The 21,768-nt window shown below is 39.7% G+C and overlaps 1 protein-coding gene across 1 annotated transcript in view; it reads right to left on the bottom strand.

Moving 5' to 3' along the window:
- Positions 1-21,768, bottom strand: part of LOC103255377 (formin-2-like) — a gene marked incomplete at its 3' end in the record, with an annotated part of 160,241 nt that overhangs the window by 58,554 nt on the left and 79,919 nt on the right. The window lies entirely within an intron of this gene.

The following is a 21,768-nucleotide window of genomic DNA, read 5'->3' as shown; positions in this document are numbered from 1 at the left end:
ACACACACACACACACACACACACACACACACACACACACGTGTGTTACATGCATTACCTTGTAACTTTTCCGTAAGTGTGAATTAGATCAAAATTGAAAGTTACAATCAACCAACCATCACCACCACCAACAAAGCAGCAAAATGTCCCAGTTGGCCTTACCCGACTTTCAAGGCCTTCTGGACACTTCCTTTTTTGGAGTGTTAAGGACAGTCCAGTGCACCCCAGAGATCAAGTAAAGCTTGGGTTTCACTTACAGCTAGCTTCAGGGTAAGAGTTGGGATGCTTTATAGCTGCAGAGGCCAAGAATCTCTTTAACTGATAGTTTCACTGACCCTTCAGCGTGGCAGCAAACACAATGAGGTAATGCTTGCCAGACAGAGTATTTGTTTGTTTCTGGCAGAGACAGGCGTTTCACTATGGTGCCCAGGCTGGTCTTGAACTCCTGGCTTCAAGCCATCCTCCCACCTCAGCCGCCCAAAGTGCTGGGATTACAGGCGGTAAGCCCCCACCGCGCCTGGCTCCGGAGTTTTAAAGATGACTGATGGCATCAGGGGTGTCGGGGCTGGACAAAAGCGGAAGTGACGATCACCTCGTCGCAAGCCCCTGCCACAGGTCACCGGTCACTGGCCACCGGTCACCGGCCACCGGTCCCCCGGAGGCGGGGCCCATGGCGACGCAGCCCTCACCTCGGGCCGTGCCCTGGCCATTCTCTCCACGGCCCATGCCATCACTTCTGGAGGGAAGCCCGTTGTCCTGACAGATGGCCTGGCAGGAAGTGGGGAGGCAAAGTCGGCCCAGGACAGCCCGGACTCGTGGGGCCTGCAGGTCCAGAGGCCGAGACCCCCTGCGGCCGAGGGGAACTGGGACCCGTGAGCCTGGTCTGTGAGCTCGGCCCTCCATGGATGGTAAAGAAGCCGAGACAAGCCAAGAGCGTCCTCAGGTCGCAACGCCGCTGTCCCCACCCTATTTGATGGGCTCCCCAAGACTCCACGGGATGGACTTGGGTCATCCGAATCCCAACCCCTGCCCTTGGGCCTGCCGTGGCGACAGAGGGCAGTCAGTGATGGCATGGCGACAGGGACTGGGAAGATGACCCCTGGCCACAGCTTCTGAAAATAACCCAACTCAGGTTTAGGCCTTGCTCCAGGAAGGGGAGAAAAGTGGGTGAGGGTTGATGGCTGGGCTCGTTGACATCCGGAAACTTTGCAGTGCCATGAAAACTGAGCTCCCGAGGTCATGGAACTCGAAAATCTAGCTGCGCCGGCAGACCTGAAGCAGAAGCACCTATGATTTCAAACCCAGGTAGTGACTGGAGCCCAGCCTAGGAAAGGAGGGAAGGGTCCATTCCAGTTCATCATTCCTCTTGGTGTCCTATGAAGGTGTTCGAATAGCAGAGAAAATGGTGACAGAAATCCTTTCTACTTCATCATTCTCTTGTTTCCCAGAGAACGAACGGAAGAGCCGTTTGGGTGTATTTTACTGAATCTATAGAGATTTAATTGGTGAATGAATCTCTTCAAGCTGCTTGTTTCAAAACCCCTCCCTGTGCCTTTCCAGTGAAGAATCTCCCTCTGGAAGAGATCCTCCTCCATGATCACGGCATCTCCATCATCGTTCCACCACAGGGACATGAAAGTTTTGCTCTCCACTATCATCCAAAGCTTTCTTGAGAAAGAGAGCTCCAAAACTTCGAGGCTGTCTCCCACATTTGCTGCGCTTTGGTTTTGGTCTTCTGGTGGCAGTTCATCCTGAGAGCCTGGATCTCGGCTCAGTGGTTGGTTACCACGCCTGTCCCAAACCTCCCTTGAATCTGGATTCAGATCAGGTGATGATGATGGGCTCCTGCTTGTTGGTACTCCACCAACAGATAGCGCCGGCATGGCTTCATATTCTTTTCTGGTATACTGACTAGCCATAGAGCTACACCAGGATCAGGAGCATTCTGTACCTATCACTGTCCTAGCAAGTCAAAAATGGCTTCAGTCAGAGTAGGGGTGTCCATTACATACTGTGGACAAAATTCTACAGTCTTTGTAGCGGGGCAACCAGTTGCTTAAGTCATCTTCCATTTTATTTGTCACATGATGTCATAAAGATAGAGAGAGGGCCCTGGCCAAGTGTAAGAAAAGGATAGATGGTTGGGCCTTCAGCTTATCTCTTTTCTAGAAGTGTAGAAAGGTTATGGTTCAAATTCTCAGGAAAGTGTTTGTTCTGTTGACAGGCACACTGTTTCTTAGAGCCAGGCCCTGAATGAGTTGAGAAACCATAATCTCAAGGCTACTCCCACCCCTGAAGACAGAGGAGGACTGTTGCTGGTCTCTTTGATTTGCCCAAGGGCTACCCCACAGTAGGTCCTACTACCCCAAAAGTAGGTCCTAGCTTGGTTTTCACCAAGTCTGTCTGAGTAAAGCCCAGAGATGATGGTTCCTACCAGGTTGGTTGGCCTAATCTTGTTTGGTAGCACACCTGTTTTCCAACCTTCCCCTTCATCTCCTTCCTGCTCCGGTCTCTTCCAACTACTACTCATGATTGGATCTTCTCTAATGGGCCCAAAGGTGTTTCTTACTCTCATTGGTCTACATGTCCCCAGAATGGGCTGTGCCTGAGCACAGTGGGAGCACTCCTCTCCTCAAACACAGTGTTACTGAAAGCACCATTCGTGATTGGAGGGCCACATCCTCGACTGTGCTTTGGGGTCTCATGTTGAGTCCTGTTTGTCCCCAAATCTCATTTCTCCACCTCACAACAGTATTACATTTAGTTTATATTCGTACCCCATACATGCTGTTCTCATTGTCCAAGACATGCTCGTTTCTGAGGGCTTCTTTACACAGACTCTATCCTAAGGAAAGTTCCTACTTGCTTAGATGGAAATAGCTAAAGGAATCCAACACACAAAAATACCCATCAATACATATTTGAAAATAGATAAGAGTCTGGGCATGTGTTTAAGTGTGGGTGAGGAAGGAGAAAATGAAAGTCATCTTCAACCACAGATGACAGGATACATTGTCGACAACTTTGTTCTTAATATTAACTGTGTAGAAAGACAGAATGGGTCAGTCATGGTGGCTTACGCCTGTAATCCAAGCACTGTGGGAGGTGGTGGCAAGAGGATTTTCTGAGCCCAGGGGTTTGAGACTAGCCTGGGTAACTGGGTGAGACCTTGTTTCTATGGAAAAAAAAAAAAAATTAGCCAGGTGCGGTGGTGTGTGCCCGTAGTTACTTGGAAGGTTGAGGCAGAAGGATTATCTGAGCCCAGCAGGTCAAGGCTGTAGTGGCAGAATGCCACTGCACTCTAGCCTGGGCACCAACTAAGACTCTGACAAAAAGGAAGGAAGGAATGAACTGTAGAAAGACCCCAGGCTGAAAAGGTCTGGGGTCCCTGTCCCACTAAGTAATGCCCTTTGCCCACTCTGAGGGTCAGCTCCAAGTGCAAAGAGTGTTTGGAAAAGGCTCTCCCCCAAGGTATCTTTCAGTCTAAGGGCTGTCTAATCCTTAATCCTGCCCCCATGTCTGAATGTGGGCTTGTTTTAGGGTCATCAAACTTTTAAACAGGTTTACAAAGCAAGGACTCAGTTTAGCCTGTAGGCACATGTACTCAGAGGCTGAGGATTAAATTGAAGACCATTGGTGATGTCTCCAAAGGAGGCTCCTAGAGCTCTCAAAAAACAACTGCTGTCTTTTGCGTACATACCAAAGTCTTTTCTCTTAAGCAATTCTTAGGACAGAGAATGATATTTCAATGTAGCCTTTGCTACCTCATGAACTCCGCTGATTATTTATGTAAGGGATTTGGTCATTGGGTGGGAGGGTGATGATAGTGACGAAAATGATTGGAGAAACGATACTCCAGCAATCACCAAAGAGCCCATATTGTGGATTCCTATATCCCAAAAGGAAAAAAAAAATAAACATTAAAAACAAAAACAAAAAAAAAACCCCAAGCCCATATTGATTTGATTTGATTTGGACACATGCTGTTCTATGGTTTCTGCAGCACCATTAGCTTCATTAGCTTATAGTCTCCTTTAAGAGTCATAGAATGTCTACTGGGATTAAGAGACTAAGAAATCAGGTTCCTCGCAGTCCCTAAAGAGTAAATATTCACACTGCTGATTTCAGTCTAGCCAAGGAGAGGCATGATAGGAAAGCTGGCCTCCTTCCGCTAAGCCCTCTCAGCCCCTTAAGTTCAGCTCTGGAAACTTTCACTGCTGCTCAGAGCCTTTATGAGGCCCCCGGCACATGCAAACCCCTTTGAGGAAAATTATTGGTCTTCCCTTCCATGCTCCAAAGGTCCTAGAGATGGCCCCTCTGCATTGCTGCCTTATCAACAGATTCACCATAGTCAAGAGATCCAAGCAGAGCACAGTTGACAAGGACCAGTGGTCCCATGGGAAGTGATTTTAGTCCTGAATTGCTGCAGCTTCTGTGCAGCGATGGACAACAGTGCCGAATTATTGGCTGTAGGGCCCCAAGGCCTTGGGCCAGCCAAGGGACAAGACTCTCTGTGTAGATCTCGCCTGCCACCCACTCCATCAGCCCTCCCCTGTCCCCTTGGCTTCTCAGGAGTTTCTTCCTTGTTGGTCTGTCTCCTGTGCTCTTGGCTGTGTCCCTGAAGTTGGTTCATCCCACCCTTGAAGGGTTCTTTCCAAACCATGGCTTGGAGCTTGTCAGTTTCATAGGTACCAACTCCTCACATGTCCAAGGCCTTTCCCAGCCTTGCTGGCCACTGAGCTCCTCTTATCTCACGTACTCAGGCATCTGCCATGCCAGCCGCTTCAACCTCCTTCACTTGGCATCTGTTGGGAGCCAGGAACCTTCAACCCTGGTATCCCTGATGGCCCCAGGTGCTGTTCTCTCAAGCCACAAACTCCTTTGCTGGTGAGGGCACTCCTTCTGCCCCTCGTCCAAGAATGCCCTTCTCCACAGAGAGCCCACTCAGCTTGTCAGGGCAAAGCTTGTTTCCTGGGGGCTGGCCCAGAACAGCTCTCCACCATTGGTCAGATGGATCTTGAGCTCTTTTGTGAGGTCAGGTATGTTGCTGGGCTGTGTCTCCTCTCTGTCCTGGGAGGTTCTTGAGGATAGCTGAGACCATGGTATGAATGTGGACATCAATACATACATATTGGAATGAAGACAGCTCTGTGTTACTAGAAGCTGGATGGAGTTTAGCATCCTCAGAAATGATTCTGCATTAGAACAGTCGTAACAGGACAGTTATTAAGAGTGCCCATGTCGCTGTCTGTTGTCATTTACCCTGCTCAACAGTCCCTTGGGTAGGTGTTAAGAATAAGCTCATCTCTCCAGTGAGCCAACGTAGGCCACTGAGGGGTAGACCCATGGCCTAGATTTCATGTAAGAAGGCAGAGAAGCAGAATAGGCCCACAGGGTTAGACCCTTGACCCCACAGCCTCACTCAAAGAGAATGAGTGTTCCCATGAGCTGAGCAGATGAGGTTGGCTTTGTAGGCACAAAAGTGCTGAAGAAAGCAGAAACGGACAACAAAAAGGAGACTTGTCATTTCAAAGTTACTATCCTTATAAGGTTAAAGCAGAGAGGACTTCCATGTTATGCTGACGCATGTTGATTGCAATCTTCTGGTGTGTGTGTGTGTGTGTGTGTGTGTGTGTGTGTGTGTGTCTGGCCTGCTTGAAAAGTTCAGTTTGATTATGTGATACTTAGCATGAGTGACTCCATTCTGGTTTGATTTGGTTTGCAGAAGCCTAGTTCAGGAGGATAGTCTGAAACAGTGGGGATATCCCCCATCCCCCTTTGGTCAGGCTCTCACCTAGATGAGATTGTAACCAAAACGTAGGGCACCAGTGCTACTCTCAGTCACCATCATGTTAGGCCTTTGGTCTAAACATGTCATTCATAGGTTACAGTGTCCTTGTTATAATGCATTTGCTGAGTTTCCATTAATCTAGCTGGAAAGAGTCCATATAGCATTCAGCAGATGGCTACATGTAGATACCTATCCTTTTTGCAGGATATAGTGAACCAGAGACAATATTCTTATGGCTATCAGGAGGATAATGCCAAAAATCTGGAGTGTGCCCTTGTAGTAGGAACTACACAGCAAAGGTTGCTGCCTGGGCATTAGAAGTAGACCACCACACTCAAATGGCTCAAGCCTGTGGCCAGAGATAAGAACTTAGAGGCATCTATCCTACTTAAAAGACTGGGTTCTCTGCTTTTTCCTCTGCATTCTTTACTTTAAAGGGACCGTTCAGGCATTTGCCTGGGAACTTAAGTGACCCACACTCTTTCTCCCTGTATTTATACTGTCGGTTGTCTCTCTCCTCCTCTCTCTGCTTAACTCTATATTCCAGCCCCATGTGATTGGGAATGGAGGGGCTGTCCTCCCAACTTAGTCTACCCTCATTAGCCAGGATCTGAAAGTAATCAATCTTTGTATTTACTTTTTTTAAAAGATTACTTATAAGCTCCATTCTTCTAAATAAGCAAAAATATTCAATTTTTCTAAGATGGTTATGGAAGGTTATTACTTCATTATCTAAAATCATATTTAAGATGACAGATGGGCATCTTATAATAAAAATAATAAAAGCATACTTTCTACAAATTACTCTGCTTATTACATTTTGTATGGTTCTAAGATTCTGTAAATATATCCATCTTTAGTCATAATATTCTCAAGAACTTAAAATTTTCTCAAACATTTAGGATTTGTATAAGTAAACTCTTTAAAATTAAATTCTATGAATAAAATGTTATAATGTTTTACCTGGAATATAAAAGGGATTTCCATAAAACTTAAAATACTGTACAATGGACCCTAATATACTACATATATGAATTTATCCAAAGCAAAGTCTGCCATTTTCTAATGAGATAGCAAGATCATGTTTATAGGACTAGGTGATAACATTTATCCAGGGCACAGAGAACAGTCTCAGAAGCTTATGCAGGAGCCTGATATTACTGGCCAAGTACCAGGCTTCATATTGGCTGTCGCTAAAAATGTCATTAAATGATGACTTGAAGGGTAATTGCTGGCACCTATGATAGGCCAAGAAATCTCTGAGGCTTCTTGAGAATCTCTGAGGTAGTGCCGTCACTACAGGTTGGTAATGTCTTCCCATTGTGATATGCACTGATGCTGGAAGTGAAATGAGTAACTGACAGAGCAGATGTGTTTCTACATAAAGAAGCTTAGTAAACGTCCCCTGCAATCAAGCTGCAATAGCTGGTATCTGTCAACAGAAACAGATGCCATTCACTGCGACTGTCATTTGCTTTAGGAATATTGTCTTGCAAGTGAATATTATATTTCATTGTGGTATAAAATTAGTTTATAAATTTAAAAATACTTAATGACAAAGCATATTTCCCCTAAGAAGCAAAACTCTTACTCATGTGTCTGTTTTCAAGATATAAAGCAAAGTTTTGTTTGGTGCTTAAGATCAAAGGTCAAGATAGATCACTTCCAGAGGGAAATATTTTCTAGTTTGGGTCGACGAACAGAGTATTGATAAAAGATATATTTAAAGCCAAGTAACATGTTGAGGATTAACAGTCCTAAATTCACAGGACAATGGAGAAGAAGGCACAGAAAGAAACACATAAAAGACAAGAGAAACATATACACAGGAGGAGGGGAGAATAAGAAGAAGTTTTGAGAAAATTACGAAGTATTTGAAATGCAGAATGAGTTACTGAAATGCTTAAGGAGGCACCATCTAGTCTCTCACTCAAAGGAACAGTAAGTGTCAGAAAGAAATGGAATGAAGTTGATGTCTGGGTTTTAAGCTTGGAGAAGCTTCAAAGTCGACTTAACCTATCTCAAAAGAAGAAAAATGAATAGTAACTCTTAAACATTTGAAAGTGTTTTTGGGATTCAAAGCAATTTATTGACACAGGGAAATTATATGGAAAGTGATCAAATACCTTCAGAGTTAATAAAGATTTATAACTAGTATCTTTAGATATCATTTAGTAGTCTATTTGGTGGAGGAATTGAAGGCACTGTTATAAAATCAAGTAGAGAAGCAGCACACCATAACAGGTATGAAACCAGGCTTTGTACATGGCAGACCTTAATTCGAACTGTTCCTTTACCACCTGTTACCTGGGGACTTGGACAAGTTTCTGAGCCTCACAACCTTGGTTTTCTCACCTGCAACATGAAGACAGGACTGTCACTCCCCACAAGTTTGGTACAAGGGTTAATGTGTGTGCAATGCCTAGTGTTTCTGGTAGTGTGTCTGAATAAATGTTAATTATTATTCTTTTTACTCATATTAATTTACTCATATTAATTGGAAAGGATTCTAATTTCATCTCAACTTTTAAAACACAATAGAAGAGTTCAGATGCTCACCAGAAACCATGAATACCAACCACATGCAAAGTTGTATACTTTGTCACATACTGACCATGCATAGCATGAGAAGGTGGCAAAGATGTAAGAATGTCCCAAGAATCATGGGACTAACCAAGCTAAAAACAAATCAACTATTATTAAAATCAAACAAGAAATCGGACTTCATGTACTAAAACATGTTACTCAAGCTGGTAAAACACCTTTCGACTTCACAGGACATTGGTCAGAATCTTCCACATTTCCTCTGATCTGATTTTTTTCTACTCAAGTTTTGGAAATGGATATAATCATCTTTGAGACTGTCTAGAAAGCAGTCAGGAAGGAACTAACGGCAACATAAAGACAAGTTCACCAGGACAAGAAAAGAGGGTGGTATGGCCTTAACATCTCCAAAAGTTATAAATCTCTGCCATTTATTCTTAACTTTGAGAACCATAAAGAGGTGAATGGGACTACCTTAGAATAATATACATACATAATTTAATTTAAAATTTCAAAATATATAAATAGTGTCAGTTATCAAGATATTATCTGCTAACTCCAAACCTACTTTTCTGTAGTAGATCCTAGGATGCTGGTGCACTTAGTGAGCCACCATTCTCCTTTGCCATCTGGCTTCCCATCAGAGGTCAGTAATGAAAGGGAAAGGGGATGGAGATGGAGGAAGAGGCCTGAAGGGAGGAACTACAGGTATGTGTCACCACACAGTTTTCCTTCCTTTCTTCCTCCCTCCCTCCTTCTTTCTTTCTTTCCTTCCTTCCTTCCTTGGAGACTGGGTCTTGCTATGTTGGCCAGGCTGGTCTCAAACTCCCGAGCTCAAGTGATTCTCCTGCCTTGGCCTCCCAAAGTTCTGAGATTACAAGTATGAACCACCTCACCCAGCCCTTGGCTTGCTTCTACATACTCAAACCCAGCATCCACTGCATCCCTCGAAAGCACCAGTGCAGCCAGGCAGAACACCTCCTCCAAGCTCCCCCATCTTAGTTGTGTGGGCTCCTCTCTGTGCAGGCCCCAGTCTCAGGTCTTCAGGGTACCCTCCAAGCTCCTCAACTACCAAATGCACCAAATGTCCTCTCCGCAGAGGTCTAGGGCAAGCCCCACAGAGCTCTCTCTCTAAAGCTTCAGGTTCTTTGCTAACTCGACCTCTTCACTTCATTACCTCTAGCCTTAGGGATGGGAACTGCTTTCTCTCAGAATTCCTTTTTGCTTTTTTAACCTCCAACATATGGTAACTTAATTCTATATGTTAAATTACTTCTATTAAAATAATAAGTGTGGTTTTTGTTTTCTTCACTTCACTCTAGACTAGTAGAAGCAGTAACCAAAATTATTGCATTATATTTCTCTAAGCAACAGCTTGCTGGCACTGGTAGTTGATTTCAATTTAATTAATTGCTTATAACTAACATCTATTTGAATGGTGACTAGAAAATATGCCAGTTTTTCAGATTTTTTTCCCCAAAAGGTTTTATATTTTTATTGCCATCCATCTACGAACATATTAAGTCTTCTTAAACATAACGTGTTCTTTTAATTAAATTTCTCATTTTCTTTAATGATGTTTTCTTTTGAATTTGCTGAGCTATGTAATTTCTTCATAAAGAATAGAAAGACTGAACAATCACATATTTTAAATTAGTTGGGCCCAGATGACTAAATTTCAACTCTGATTCAAACATATTTCTAGGTGGTTACCTATTTTTCTTTCCTCTTAAATAAGATTATTAAAGATTTACTACATATAAAGGAATATATGTAACATGTAAAGGAACATATATAACATTCTTTACCTGTACATAACGTGTAAAGAATAACTAAAAGAATACCAATGTACTCAATTTCCAACTTCAGAAATAGGATGTAACCAACTCTTCAGAAGAATTCAGTGTGTTCCCCCATGACCCCCCCTTCAGCCCAGAGGCAACGACCATGTTCAATTTTATGTTTCTCATTACCTTGCTGTCCCTAAATAAGTACAATCGTCCCCCTTATTCATGGTTTTCCTTTCTGTAGTTTCAGTTACTTGTGGTTAACCATAGTTCAAAAATATTACAGTATTTTGAGAGGGCAGGAAGAGAGAGGCCACATTCACATAACTTTTATTAGAGTATATTGTTAGAATTGCTTTATCTAGCCAAGTGTGGTCACTCACGCCTGTAAATCCAATACTTTGAGAGGCTGAGATGAAAGGACTGCTTGAGCCCAGAGTTTAAGACCAGTCTAAGCAATATAGTCAGACATCATCTCTACAAAAAAATAGAAGACAAATTAGCTGGGCATGATGGTGCACACCTGTAGTCCCAGCTATCGGGAGGCAGAGGAAGAAGAATTGCCTGAGCCTAGGAGGTCGAAGCTGTGACTAGGTGACAGAGTGAGGCCTTGACTGAAAAAAACCAAAAACAACAACAACAACAACAAAACTGTTTTATTTTATTATTACTTATTGTTAATTTCTTACTGTGCATAATTTATAAAGTAAACTTTATCATATGGTATGTATATATGAGAAAAAACTTAATAAATATAGAGTTCAGTAATATTCATAGATTCAAGCATCTACTTAAGAGTCGTAAAACGTATCTCCCATGGATAAGGGGGACTACTGCCATTGCCTCGTTATATATACAAGTTATATATAAAATAATATTATTTATATATGTATATATTTGAATTTAAATAACTGAAATTATATTGTTTATATTTTTTCCTACAACTTGCTGTTTCTCAAGATTGTGCTAATAAGATTTATCTACTTTTAGTACAGGGAAATATAGTTTACTTAATTTCACAGTTCAAGAGATGTTCTTTGAAAAAAGATACCATAATTTACTCAGCTTTTTGTTGATAAACATTTGAAAGGTTTGGATACTTTTTCTATAAATATATATGCAGTTATATATTTCACCTGGCACCTGGGCACTGGAGTTTATATCTAGAGGCTAAATGTTGGGTCAGAATATGAACATTTCCAACTTAAGAAGATATTGCCAGATGGTCTCCCAAGAGATTGAATTTATTTACACTTCCATCATCAGTGTAAAAGAGTTCTCACCAACCCTCGTCTTTGTCCATATTTCATATTCTCTGACTTAACATTTTTGGAAAAAAAAAAAGCTCATCAATAGTGTTTCCCAAGATGAAATGTTCTGTGTAACTTGAAAAGTTATTGATACTTACACACTAATATTTAGCACGCATGTGTAAGTTATTGATACTTACACACTAACATTTAGGTGCCTAATAAGGCACCTCTGTAAATCACTGTTTATGAAGCTACTAGTGTACCTTCATCAGTGTTCTCCTATAGCCAAGTTCATCAGACAGATTTACTGAAGAGGAATCATTTTAGCTGAGGAGATACATTTTAGCTGAGATTCATGTCAGTTGAATCAGAAGGATAAGTAGGAGTTTGCCAAATGAAAATGAAAAAAGAAATGACTCGGCCATGGGGACTGGAACATTCTCATGGAGATTGTTATAAATGAATATAATACCATGGTAAGCTTGTACCACATATGTATAGATTATGCTTTCATTATTTACACAGGGTCCCTGGAAGAAAGAGAATCTTACGGCTTTGAATTAATTTAAGTTGGATATTGCTCTAAAAGACAAATGTTTTTGCAAAGTGTACATTGTAACACAATCATGGATAATTTATAAAATAAAATATGTTTTAACTCAAAATGTCAGGGAACTAATCATCTTTAATTAGTTGTGGTTTCCACCAGGCAGAAAAGCAAGCACTCAGTAAAAAGGAGAAAGCAAACCTTTACTTTTTTTTCTAATGTGAATAAATGGGATCAAATCTTAGAATTAAATGACCAATGACTTGATTTTCTTCTCATTAACTTTCCTTTCCAAAGCAAAACAGGACAGTAAACTACATATCACTGAAAGTAATGGAGATTAAGGTACAAAAAGTCAAAGAATTCTGAAAAATGTTTATTTACATTGAGTACCTGTGTGTTGGTGCAGAGAAGTGAGGAGAAACAGAAATACTTGGAGCTTATCAACTTTGGAAAAAATATCACAAGTTAAAAACATTTCTTTCAAAGTTTATGGAAAGAAATATAAACATCTTAAACAGCAAAACAGGATAGTAAACTACATATTGTTAACTTGAAGGAAATTATGGGATAATAGAATTTTATTAAGAAGCACTGATATATTACCTGGTATACAGAAATTTCTAAATTGTACTCTCTACCACTCTTACTGTTCCTAAAACAGAAAGATTTGTTTAGTTCTTTCCATCTCCACTACCATCCTCCTTGGTCAAAATCACTATCATTTTTTATGTGAGTTCCTTCCTAACTGGTCTCACAAGTCTACACTTGCCATAGCAATACTTTCAAGACATAAATCATATCACTCCAGTTCCCTGGATAGACTCATTCAGTGGCCGGATATTGCATTTGTACTAAAACAAAAATTCCTTATAAAGCATTATAGAACTTCCATAATCAGAACATATTTTCTATCATTTCACGGTTATTTTTTTCCAAGAATGCTGGGGCATTTGGATATTTGCTCCAACTGAAATGCTTCTCTTTCTTCTCCTTTTCCTTTTCAACTTCCTTTTCTTTTCTTTCTTTTTTTTTTTTTTTTTGAGTTGGAGTCTCACTCTGTTGCCCAAACTGGAGTGCAGTGGCAGGCTCCCGGCTACTGCAGCCTCCCTGCTGGGCTCTGGCGATCCTCCCACCTCAGCCTTCCAAGTAGCTGGAACTACAGGCACGCGCTACCACGCCTGGCTAATTTTTGATTTATTGTAGAGATGAGGTCTTGCCAAGTTGCCCAGGTGGTCCTGAACCCGCGGGCTCAGGCAATCCACTCACCTCAGCCTTCTAAAGCACAGGATTACAGGCTGAGCCCGGCTTCAACCCCCTTTTCAGGACACACACACACACACACACACACACACACACACACACACACAGTCCACTGAGAGTCTTCTTACCCATGTAGCATTTCATGATCTGGTCACTACTTATCTCTAAGGCTTTATTGTTCTCTACTTCTCTGTACTCAGTGAGTATTTGATTCACATAGGATTGCTCAGAATTCCAAGAATGACTAATTGCATCTCACTGAACTTTGTGATTCATCATTCAAATTGTCTTCTATAAATTTTTCACCCGGTATTCATACCGCATGACTCAATTCTAACGGCAATACCTAAACTCAAGCCTTCTCTAGCCAATCAGGTAGAACCAGGTTCACCTTCCGCTCTGCTTCCTGTTCCTGTGTTATGAACGCTGTCACTACGGTGCAATTATGCTTGTGTGTTTGGCTTTGCAACCTTCTGTGCAGTGAACACCAAATAGAAATAGTGTTCATGTTGTAGTTAAGAGGGTGAAGCTCTGGATCAGGTTCCCCAGGTCCAAATCCAGCCCCAGCTTGTTCTATGTGACCTTTTACAAGGTATTTAATATTTTTAACTTGCAGAGTTACCTAGTCACTAAAGAGAGGATTGATGATAATATCTATGTCACAGAGATTAAATGAATGAATGCATGTAAAGCACTGACAGAGTAGTCATAGCAAGCTACCTTGAAAGGCATATCAGAATTACTGGCTGGGAGGTTTTTTCAAACCACATATATGCACAATCCTCACCCTGGTGTGAATTTTGCTGCAGTGAGCCACATTTTGTATCCCTTAGATATATACCTTATATAAATTGAGATACTCCCATTCTCAGGAACCAAGAGACAAAGTCAAAATGGTCTCAAGGTGGGTGACTTTGCTCACATTCTTTCCCATGCTTGATTTTGTTTTTCTCTTGAGAAAATTTTAAAAATCTTTGAAAGTCCAATTTAAATATAATTTTCCGAGTATACTTAATCACTACCTCTTTTGTGTTTCTATATTTTTGTATAATGAAAAAAATAATTAGCTGCATAGTAGTTATTCATATTACCAATGGTCTTCTTGTTAGTCCATGAGCTATGAAGGAGGAATATTTTTAAAATTTTCGTTTAATTTAATAAATACATGTTGAATGATTAAAGCATTAGGCTATAATGTCTCTAAGATTCCTTACTGATCCAAACTTAATACATTTTATTTTTCTCTTCTATTTTAAGAAACAACTCACCCATTAAAATTACCAGTTTCTTTCCTAGAAAACATTTGGATAATATTTGGTAATATCAAGAACCTGAAAAAATGTTCATTGCCTCTGATCCAGTAATTGTAAATCTGAATCTATATTAAGGAAACAACCAGAGATATAATTTTTTAAAAGGGCTGTGAAGATTTTCAATATGATATGCTTAAAATAAGTAAAAATTGGGAAGAGTCTAATTTCCTACAGACTCAAATTACTCACTAAGTTGCAGCACAATCATGAGATGAATTGTTATGAAATCATACTAAATGGTTTTTGAAATATATTAAATAGCATGGGAAAAATGTTCTTGCTATAATTTTCAGTGAGAAAAAATGCAAGATATAAAAGTGAATACAGATGTCCAGTCAAACAGAATGATGAATTTATAGACTGAGCCCTCCCTCTGTTGAAAACACATAGCAGTGAAAGATAACGAGGAAACTAAACAGACATAGTATGCTTTCTAAAAATGTAAATAATCCTTGGACCAGAAATAGTTGAGAAGCCCAGGTTAATAAACAAGGCTGAAGTGAGAGGTCACCAGATTGTGAGTGTAAAGAAGGTAAAGATCTTGGCTTATGTGGGTACTGGGGACAGGAAAGGACAGAAAGGAGGGGATAGAACCAGTCTCACTACTAGAAACCCAGAACTGTGACTGGTCTCCTCAACTCATGCAAAAAAGATGAAATCAGCTACAATTCACTGCTTCCTAGGGCTATAGCACACATGCCTGGGGCAGCAAGAGTAGGTAGACACAGATTTCTAGTCCAGACTTCAGTCAAGTCATTCACTAGCTTGGTAACTAGATCTGTAATGCAGTAAGTCTCCTACATGCAAACCTTCAAGTTGCAAACTTTCAAAGACGTGCACATGCATTTGTGTGTCATCTATGACTAGAAAAAAAGAGCTACTGTCCAGATATCACTGAATCATTTTTTCAACAGGGTTGATAGAATCGAATCTAGCAAGGAATCAGAACTTGTGCCATTAACGTCAGGCATGAGTTAAATTGCAGCTTGCTCTCCACCTCCTATTGCTGACAATCTTTCAGCTCTTAAATCTGGCTCAGCCTGTAATCCCGCACCTTTGGGAGGCTGAGGTGAGTGGATTGCCTGAGCCCGCGGGTTCGAGACCCGCCTGGGCAGCAAGACCTCATCTCTACAATAAATCAAAAAATCAGCTGGGCGTGGTAGCACGCGCCTGTAATTCCGGCTACTTGGAAGGCTGAGGCGGAAGGATCGCCAGAGCCCAGCAGGTCGAGGTTGCGGTGGCCGGGAGCGGCCACTGCACTCCAGTCTGGGTGACAGAGTGAGACTCCAACTCAAAAAAAAAAAAAAAAAAATCTGCCACTTCCATGTCCTCCTCCAGTAAGTAACTCTCCTTGTCTGTTCACTTGATGCCAGCCCTGTATGCCAACTGTTGTACTGTACTTTTCAAGGTACTGTATTATAAGATTTTAAAATGTTTTAGTTTGTTTTTATGTATTATTTGTGTGAAAAGTATTATAAACATATTATTGTACAGTACCATATAATACTACATATATTATATAGTACTGTATATACTGTATATAGTACTGTGTAGCTGATTGTGTTAGTTGGGTACCTAGGCTAACTTTGTTGGACTTAATGAACATGCTCTCAGAGCGAAAATTGTTTGTATGTAGGCGACTTATTATATACCTAATGGGCCCATAAGACAGGAGTCTCTGCTGATTTGCTGGTTCTGGCTTGGGTAACATAGGCAGACCAAGTTAAAGCAACTGAAAAAAAGTTAAAGACAGTGATGGATGGATTTGAGAGGTCAGAGGAATGAAGGGAGTTAGGGATAGAACCACTGATAGAAGGTCTCTGGCACAATTCCTCAACTCTGCAGTTGTAACACAAAAAGAGTTATAGGTAATATGTAAATGATAGATGTGTTTCTGCTGAACTTTATCTACAAAAAAAGAAGACCAATGTAACCCATAGGCCATAATTATCTGACATCTTTTTTTTTTTTAAAGACTAGTCAACCAGTCCAGGCAATATAGCAAGTTCCTGTCTCTACAAAAAAAATCAAAAAATTAACTGGGTATGATGGTACACACCTGTAGTCCCAGTTACTAGAGACTCAGATGGAAGAATTACCTCACCTGAGCCCAGAAGGTTGAGGCTGAAGTGAGTGGATCATGCCACTTCCCTCCAGCCTAAGCCACAGAATGCGACCCTGACTCAAAAACAAACAAACAAACAAACAAACAAAAACAGATTAGTCAAGTAGTGAGAAAGGAAAGAGTAGGACAAGGAGTTGATCTGTAACTGATTGTGAACTTGACACCTTTTTTTTTTGAGCTGGAGTCTCATTCTGTCATCCACATGGGAGTGCAGTGGCAGCCTCGACCTGCTGGGCTCCAGCGATCCTTTTGCCTAAGCCTTCCAAGTAGCTGGAACTACAGGCACGCGCTACCATGCCCGGCTAATTTTTGATTTATTGTAGAGATGAGGTGTCACCAAGTTGCCCAGGCGGGTCAACTTGACACCTTTTTAAAATCAACATTCTAACACCACAAAGAAAACGAGTGACTTGAAAGACACAAAAATCAATAAATGGAAGATAAATTCATTTCAGATAAACAAAAAATGAAAAGTATTTTAATAGGCTTTTGTAAACATCAACAAGATAAAGGAAAGATAATATCCAAATTAAGAACAAGAAATTACTTTAGAGACAAAAACAAATATGATGAAAAATTAGAAATCTTAGAAACAAAAATTATTATGATTTAAAAGTAACTACACTGGTAATATAAACATTAGATTGAACAGAGTCAAAGAGAGAATCAATAACTAGAAGACAATGTTCAGAAACTCATAAAGATCATAATAGAAGCTGAAAGATTTTAAACATGAGAGATGTTAGGAGACATGGAAGATTAGATGAAGGGGCTCTCATATACCTAACGGGGCTTCAGGAAAAAAGAAAAAAGTAACAGAATACTTGAGCAGATAATGGCTGAGAAAGTTTAAGACATTAAGGGAGGCATCGGTCTTTAAATTGAAAGTTCAATTTAAGGTAAGTACAGAGCAAAACAAAACATTAAAAAAAGATTATACTTAGACTATAGATGTCAAAGGAAAGCTAAAGATGAATAGTGATGAGAAAATCATACAAATAATCAGATAAGACATTATCTAAAATAGAATGACAATCATTGAAAACACGTCGACCAGTAATGAGAGATGCCAGAAGAAAACAAAAGTATCTTCAAAGCACTGATAAAAAATAAGTCAATCTCAAACTATTACTTAAACATCAAGAGTTCTACCAAGGTCACTTGTTCACTCCACAGAAAGCCAATCACTGAGACAATGAGTATTGCCAGGGAAGAAGGTTTTTCAGCTGGGTAATATCAGTCAAGGAGAATGCAACTGTAGGAATAGGGATACATGTTTTCTTCTCCACACTTTTTTTTTTTGAGTTGGAGTCTCACTCTGTCGCCCAGACTGGAGTGCAGTGGCCGCTCCCGGCCACCGCAGCCTCGACCTCCTGGGCTCCGGCAATCCTTCCGCCTCAGCCTTACAAGTAGCCGGAATTACAGGCACGCGCTACCATGCGTTTTTTTGATTTATTGTAGAGATGAGGTCTTGCCTGCCCAGGCAGGTCTCGAACCCGCAGGCTCAGGCAATCCGCTCACCTAGCCTCCCAAAGGCGCGGGATTACAGGCTGAGCCACTGAGCCCGGCTCTTCTCCACACTTTTAAATGTTGTCTAAAGTTCCTGACATTAATTTTAAAACATGAACTGATATTAATTTTAAAACATAGTACAGTAGTGCCCCTTATCCATGGAGGAGCCTATTCAAGATCCCCAGTGGATACCTGAAGCAGCAGATGGTACGGAACCCTATACATACAATGTTTTTTTTCCTACACATACATACCTATGATGCAGTTGAGCTTATACATTAGGCACAATAAGAGATTATCAACAATAACTAATAATAAAATAGAAAATTTAAAAAATATACTGTAATAAAGTTATGTGAATGTGGTATCTTTCTCCCTCTCTCTCAAAATATCTTATTGTACTGTGCTCAGCTTTCTTCTTCTTGAGATCTGTAGATCTGACCTCTAAGAGGGCTCCTAAGTGACTAAGTGTATATACAGCATGAATATACAGAACAAAGAGAGATTCAAATGCTAGGAAGGACGGAGATGGACAACATAAGATTTTTTTCAGGCTACTCAGAATGGTACACAATTTAAAATGTATGAATTGTTTATTCCCCAAATTTTCCACTTAATACTTTTGGACCAAGGTTGACCGTGGTAAACTGAAGCCATAAAAAAGTAAAACCTCAGATTGCCAGGGGATAACTATAAAAAGTTATTTTTCAAATCGCTTATTTATTTCCTGTCTTCAAAAAAGGAAAAATGAAATATCAGAAATTAACAATTGTAAATGTAATCATTATAAACTAGTAGCTGTAAACTAATAATTCAACATAAATAATTTTGAAGATTAGTTTTTCCTCTATATCTCTGGACATGGACACTGCTTCAACTTATAGATACACTTAATTAATTTTAAATATATTTTCAAGTCAAGTATTGAAAAGAGGGAGAGGGGGAGAGGAAGACGGGGAGAAGGAAAGGGGGAGAGGGAGAGGGGGAGAGGAAGAACAGAGACAGAAGATGCAGGGAAGAATTTGCAGGAGAAAATTCTTGTCCAGTTCCACTAACTTAATTACTCAATGCTTTGTGTATGTTGAGTTGATTTAAGTCATGAAGCAAATGCTACAGTTCCTACTCAAGAAAGGCACTGGTACAGAAGTCATTATTTGGCATGGTTACATCAAGAAAGCTGCTGACAACCAGAAGAGATCAAAAGCAGATCAGGTTGCTTGACAAACTACGTGTCACTGAGCTCAGAAAGCCAGGGAGTACCCAAGGAAAGATGGAAATCTGTGACTAAGAAGAGAAACCAAACACATGTTCATATACAATACTAAAAAGAGATTCAGTTGTCTTGTTGATATGTCTGAGCCATATACATTAATTCTCAACCTTTTCCTGGAAGTAAAAATCAAGTCTCTAAGCAGAAAGAGAAGAAGTGATATAGCCAGCAGATCAGCAGATGAGAGACTTCATGGTTATGGTTTATCCACCTTGATCAAACTAATCACACTATGTATTCTATTTTGGGGTTATTATGAATTATCCAACACTTAGAAGGAAGCATTTTTAATAGGCTATATTGATCAAAGTAGACATTATTTTAAGTAAGTTCATCTAAAATATCATATATATCTCCATCTCATTCCTGAAAAAGATAAGGCAGTTTTATTTTATGCTTTGTTGATATGAAATGCTACATACAGGATAAATCTTTACTAAATTAAATTTAAATTTAAATTTTAGTTCGTAAGATTTGCTTCCTCATGTCATAAAACCTCTTATTTTTCATGGTACAACCCAAGTTTTGGAAAAGCAAAACATAAAAATGATTTCTGTCAATTTTTAATCTTCAGAGTTTGACACCTTTCTTAAAATTTCATTTTATGAGAACAGTAATATATAATTACCTTGTTTCATGAGCTACAATTTAATTTTCCCACCTTCACTCTACACTCCCCAAAGACAAATGCCATTCTTCTGTTACTAACAGTGCCAGGTTTGCATTTTTCAATATGTATTCCACTGACTACAGAACCCATCAGAGAATATGTGGAAAAAAGTCCCCTGTCAAACAAGATAAAAAATTAATGCAAACTCTTCTCTTAGAGAATAGTGTGGATTCCTTTTAAACTAAAATTAACCTAGCAGATTCTATATTTACTTGGTCACGAAACTCCCTATCTCTATAATTCTACCAAATTGTAATAAGTTATGGTCAACTAGGAAAATATTGAGCCAGGCAAATGTTAGTTTGTTAGTTGAGGGTATAGGCCTTTCAAATAAGTCCATCCCCTCTCCAAATAAAGCATAAACCTTCAGGGTTAAAATCATCTCCTTAACCCTCCGAGGCATGAGAAATTGCTAAAATGCTCCTTTAACATTTCATCTTCTGTAGCTAACCACATTGCTCATGAGGGCAAACGCATAAGTAAAATAGTACTCAGAGGCACCAGCTACTCGTCCTTTTCCAATCCATTCTCTGGTATTCATTAGCTCTTTCTTTTTAGCTCCAAATGGCAAGTGAGAACTTGCCATTTTCATGGCTACATATATATGTAATACCTATGGTAAGAAAGTATGTGTATATTATAAGAAAATAGAACAACATTCCAAAGTGACGCCACTATGAAAAGCAAACATAAATCCCCTGACAATAAGATTACCATCCCTCTCATTTATCAAGACATCTGAAAACTATGAAATTCTACCTTACAAGACTGAATTGTTGATCAAAATGTGAAATATTTTCCAGATCCCCTTGAAATGCCCCTAGTATCACAAAAGAGTGCATTTGTAAAATTTTATAAGTAAATCAAGAAATCTGGTATAAGTTTGAAGTTATGATAAATACTACAGCATGGATGTTTTTTCTATTGCTTTAAGACTTCGTTCTCAACTTAAATACATGGTACCATAATATTATAAAATGCATCATAGTTTAATCTATCTATTATTATAACAAAAATAGGGCAAGTCAGGGCAGTCTTTCTTGGGCTCAGTCAATGAGAACCAACATGTAAGCTTTAAGGGGGCACATTTCAGTGACAGAATATCAGCCCTCTTTGACAGCAATGACTATATTCTTGTGTACCCACAGCACCTAGCAAATGTCTGTCATGAACCAGGCCCATAATTAGTGATGAACTTATAAGAACTATAAACAAACTATGCAATGTTGCAATGTTGTTATGTTCAATGAAATTCGTATTTTCAAAATCTATGACCAGAATATAACAACCCTGTGAATCTGATTACAGTTCACTATCTGGTTAAATATATAAAATATTTGGTGTCTAGACAGAAGTAATCAGGGCTCTTCTCATCTAGTAATATAATATCAAATGAAAATCTCACATAAACTTACTTACACTTTATCTATATTTAATTGAGCTAGAAGAGGCTTAAATAGAAAGTGAGGTATTATAACTCCATAACAACAAGAATAAATCTCATGAAAAATGGATAAACACTTTACTTACAAAAATGTTTTTGTAAACTATTTGCTTTCGTGTGAATGTTATTTTTAATTTAGAATTCTGAACAATTTCAGACTATCCTTCTTTAAGATAATTTGGCGTAAGTTTTCTTAAGACTGCAATAAAACAATATGCATATATATTGTTCTTTACCAAATATGTAAAA

This window comes from Carlito syrichta, unplaced genomic scaffold (genome assembly GCF_000164805.1).
Source record: "Carlito syrichta isolate Samal-C Ts95f unplaced genomic scaffold, Tarsius_syrichta-2.0.1 Scaffold288075, whole genome shotgun sequence".
In the NCBI taxonomy this organism is placed as follows: domain Eukaryota; kingdom Metazoa; phylum Chordata; class Mammalia; order Primates; family Tarsiidae; genus Carlito; species Carlito syrichta.
This window is presented reverse-complemented; position numbering and strand designations above follow the sequence as displayed.